Here is a 5,183-nt window from a genome sequence, read left to right as displayed (position 1 = left end):
CCACTCCTCCTAACCCTACCGCACCCCTGGCATCTCCTTCGTCTCCCTCCAGGCCGCCGCTCACGGATGCATCGAGACAGGAGACCGCGCTCGATCCCCTTTTTTCCCTCTCTTTGATCTCCCTCGCAGCGCCCCAGTCCAGTCGATCCCTGTCTCTCCTGCCGTTTCCTCGACCCACTCCCTCTGGTTCTCCTAGCGCCGCAGCACGCAGAGGGGCCGTGCATCACGCCCGATCCCTCCTCTCACTCGTGCTGTTCTCCAGCCGCGGGACAGCGTCACCGTCCGACTGCCGGAACTCCTCCGCCGCCCCTTGTCTCGTCCACACGTCGCCCGGCGACCTCCGCCACCAGTCGCGCCTTCTTCTGCGTCGTCGCCTCGCCATGGCACCATGCCTCGCTGCCTCAGCCTCGCCAACCTCGCCGAGATATTGCCTCCGTCTCTGGTCGCCACCAGCAAGCAACATCGCTGGAGCCACGCTCCCAGCGCCACCTCGAGCGCCCGCATCCGTCGTCCTCCGCGCCCAGCAGGAGCCTCACGCCACTCGCCCCCTTCGCCGTCTGCGTTGTCGGAGCTCGCCGGAGCCCCAGCAACAATTGCCATCGTCCTCTCCCTGTCGACCAGCCGGCTCCGCTTCCTGCACGTGACGCCTCTTGCTGAGCTCCCCGTCACCTGCGTCATCTACATGCTGCTGCCCCACTACCTTTTTTTGTCGTTGCCAAGGCCACCGAATCCAGGGACGCAAGGCCGCCTCCAGAGATCCCTTTCGTCAAGTACCACTACGGCCGGAGACCTCGGACACGCCAAGTACCCCTTCAAGCTATCAATACCGCAAGTGCCAAGTTCCACGACGACCCAAGTACTGCAAGAACGTTTGTACCTCTACCGTCGCCGTGGATCCGACTAGTACCCCTACAACAAGTGTACCTCTACCGTCGTCTTCGGAATCGCTAAGAACGCCAAGTACCCCTTCATGTCGGCAAGACCCGCAAGTCTGACCCCGAACAATCAATGTCTCGTGGACCATGTACAACTATCGTCGCCCCGAAGACGTTGGAGTCATCAAGTACCTCTCCGAATGAACGTGAACGACTTCCATCGCAAGAACGGGACCGGAAAGTCCGAAGACCCCAAGTACCACGACACCGATGACATGAACGTCTACGGAAACTCGTGCAACGGTAAACATGTACCACTACCGTCGTTGAGATTGCAAGAACCTCTACCGTCGACCCTAGAGCGTGCGAGAACATCTACTTCCTCTCCCTTGCACCGAATGAGAACTGTCCCGCTTGCACGCTTCGAAGGTATAACCTCGAGACGACGTCCGTGAACGAATGCTTGCGATGTTTGAGATGCTCGTGTTTGCACCGTGTCCTTTGTCACTCGTTTCCTTGTCGCCAACTCGTGGGACACCCGGAATCTGGGATCACCCCACCATCATTTGCATGCTCCCGTCATTTGTTTCCTTTTGCACCGGTATTTCCATGGGCTACCGGAACCGTTATCGTTGCCGTGGCACCCCCTTTCTTTCCACCACGGTGACAAATGCTTCTTAATGCTCTTGTCAACTTTTAATAAAAATTGCATAAACTTGAACATGTCATCCGCATCATGTTAACAACTTTAATATGTTTAAAATTGTTGTTTGCTTTAAATTACTAGATGCATATGAGGATTTACCGGAATCGTTGTGATGTTTACGGCCTCTTTTAAACTTGCCTAGTTAGGTAGTTTTCATTTGCTTCACCCTCTTGCCATGCTAACAACATTTAATCTTGTTGGGTACAAAAACGAGAGAGGACTAAATAAGTCATGTGGTGTTTTCTTCAATATGTAACTCCATTGCATAATGAGCTCCACTTAATTTGTAGTATTGTTTGTGCATTTTGCCATTCCATGCTTCATTAAACCGGACATGCAGCATACTCGATTGTGCATCATGCCATGTTGATGTGTTGGTTGTTTACTATGTTGTTTGCTTCTTTCCAGTGTTGCTTCTTCAGGTTGGTTCCGATAACGTTGTGTGTGTGAGGATCCGTTCAACTACGTCTGTTTGCCTTCTTCATGGACTCGTTTTTCTTCCTTGCGGGATTTCAGGCAAGATGACCATACCGTTGAAATCACTTCTATCTTTGCTTGCTAGTTGCTCGCTCTTTTGCTATGCCTATGCTACGATACCTACCACTTACTTGTCATGCCTCCCATATTGTTGAACCAAGCCTCTAACCCACCTTGTCCTAACAAACCGTTGTTTGGCTATGTTACCGCTTTGCTCGGCCCCTCTTATAGCGTTGTTAGTTGCAGGTGAAGATTGAAGTTTGTTCCTTGTTGGAACATGGAGATGTTGTTCCTTGTTGGAACATGTTTACTTGTTGGGTTATCACAATATCCCTTATTTAATTAATGCATTTATATACTTGGTAAAGGGTGGAAGGCTCGGCCTTATGCCTGGTGTTTTGTTCCACTCTTGCCGCCCTAGTTTCCGTGATATCGGTGTTATGTTCCCGGATTTTGCGTTCCTTACGCGGTTGGGTTATAATGGGAACCTCTTGACAGTTCGCCTTGAATAAAACTCCTCCAGCAATGCCCAACATTGGTTTTACCATTCGCCACCTAGCCTTTTCTTTCCCTTGGGTTCTGCAGACTCAAGGGTCATCTTTATTAAACCCCCGGGCCAGTGCTCCTCTGAGTGTTGGTCCAACCCAGAGCATCGTCCAGGGCCGTCCCTTGGCAACTTGGGTTACATTGGCTCCCGTACGCTTAGCTTATCCGGTGTGCCCTGAGAATGAGATATGTGCAGCTCCTATCGGGATTTGTCAGCACAGTGGGTGGTCTTGCTGGACTTGTTTTACCATTGTCGAGGATGTCTTGTAACCGGGATTCCGAGCCTGATCGGGTCTTCCCGCTAGAAGGAATATCCTTCGTTGACTGTGAGAGCTTGTGATGGGCTAAGTTGGGACACTCCTGCAGGGATTTGAACTTTCGAAAGCCGTGCCCGCGGTTATGGGCAGATGGGAATTTGTTAATGTCCGGTTGTAGAAAACCTGAAGTTGACCTTAATTAAAATACATCAACCGCATGTGTAACCGTGATGGTCTCTTCTCGGCGGGGTCCGAGAAGTGAACACGGTGTTGGAGTTATGCTTGACGTAGGTTGTTCTAGGATCACTTCTTGATCATAGTTGTTCGATCGTGCTTTTGCCTTCTCTTCTCGCTCTCATTTACGTATGTTTAGCCACCATATATGCTAGTCGCTTGCTGTAGCTCCACCTCATACCTTTACCTTACCCATAAGCTTAAATAGTCTTGATCGCGAGGGTGTGAGATTGCTGAGTCCCTGTGACTCACAGATACTTCCAAAACCAGCTTGCAGGTGCCGTTGAACTGTGCAGATGATGCAACCAAGCTCAAGGAGGATCTCGATGAAGATCTTGTCCTTTATGTTGTTTCGTTCTAGTTGATCAGTAGCGGAGCCCTGTTGGGGTCGATCGGGGATCTATGTAGCATGTGGGGTAGTCTTCTTTTATTTTGGTTCCGTAGTCGGACCTTGATTGTATTTGGATGTTGTAATGTTTATTCATGTATTGTGTGAAGTGGCGATTGTAAGCCAACTATGTATCTTTTCCCTTATTGTATTACATGGGTTGTTGCGAAGATTACCTCACTTGCGACATTGCTTTCAATGCGGTTATGCCTCTAAGTCGTGCTTCGACACGTGGGAGATATAGCCGCATCGAGGGCGTTACAAGTTGGTAATCAGAGCCTTCCCCGACCTTAGGAGCCCCCTGCTTGATCGAATCGCTGGCGTTAGTTGAGTCTAGAAATGTTTTGAGTCATTTAGGATTATATATATCGGAGAGTTAGGAATTCTTTTTACTCCTCAGTCCCTTCGTCGCTCTGGTGAGGCATCCTGACGTAGAGTTTTGACTCTTCTCTTCTCAAATTTCACTAAAAAATTTAGGATCACGCGGGTATCTTGGAATCGTTCCGATGGTTTTGTGACGAGAACATTGTTCTTGGTGCCTCCTGACATTTAGGGGTTGTGGCAGTGTCCCGGGGAGTTGAGCTCCGAGGTGTTGTCGTCACAATTTTATCGTTGCAGTTCTGGAATACCTGAGTTTAGTTTCGCCGACATCGAAAATCTCTTTTATGCAGTTGTTGGTGAGATAACCTCGACGCCACCCAGTACTGGGGCGGGAGTTCGGGAGTATTGCCATAACTCGTATAACGAATGCTTTTCGAAGGTTGAGGTAGATGATTTCCGAAGGTTTCTTGGTTATGTGTTGAAGGATGGATACAGCTGGATGTAGGATTTGCTAGTTTTGGGTGAGATATTATGCTTCCCCTGTATCCCCAACACCCGATTGCATAACCGGAAATTTCGGGAGTTTATAAGTGGGAATTCAAGTAGCTCTTAGGATATCTTTCCGACAGATGTATGATATGAAATTGGGGTTCGACGTCTAGTGGTCCGCCTATTCACAGTTGGTTTTACAGTGGTCTCATTGTGTCTTAAAGAGTCCTTGGCTATGCCGACTCGGGGACGCTTCGTATGTCATGTGTACTGCCTTGTACATGATGGTGCTGTACGATCGAGCCCGTGTAGGCCCCACCACGAAAACTTCGGACAAAATCTCTATCATATGTTTGTTCCGGCTTATTTTGCAAGCCAATCCGTTGTTTTGTTTTGAGTTGTGGTATTCGAGTTGCTTCGAAGTCAAATGTTGATTCCATACCTTCCCCAAGCAGTGTTCTCATACTCCTATGCGAATACTAATCCTTCTTGATAATCGAGTTTGTCATTTCAATTTCTTTTCAACCGGTGTGTTTCTCTTCAGGGGGATCCGATCGTTTTCAACATCTGCTTGATCAAGTATCAATTCTTCTCAACGGTGTTTGTTTCATCCGTCTCCAAGTTGCCTTTGTTTTTCCCGCCCACCCACCCTTGTTTCTTCAAGGACTCATATGTCTTAATCAAGTATCCTTTTATTCTTGTGAAGTCTCTCCATCCTTTTCCGTAAATGTTCTTATCCGGTGATTCTCATGAAGATTCTAATGGAGCTTCAAGTTCGTCATTCTTCATTCTTTTCTTCTCCGGTGGAACCAAGTCAAGCTTTGTGCATCATATCCCTTGTTCCTCGTTTCAATGCCTTCTCATACCGGTGCACCTCATAATAATTCACT

The sequence above is a fragment of the Triticum aestivum genome, chromosome 5A (assembly GCF_018294505.1).
Source record: "Triticum aestivum cultivar Chinese Spring chromosome 5A, IWGSC CS RefSeq v2.1, whole genome shotgun sequence".
Taxonomy (NCBI): domain Eukaryota; kingdom Viridiplantae; phylum Streptophyta; class Magnoliopsida; order Poales; family Poaceae; genus Triticum; species Triticum aestivum.
Note: the sequence above shows the minus strand (reverse complement) of the source record.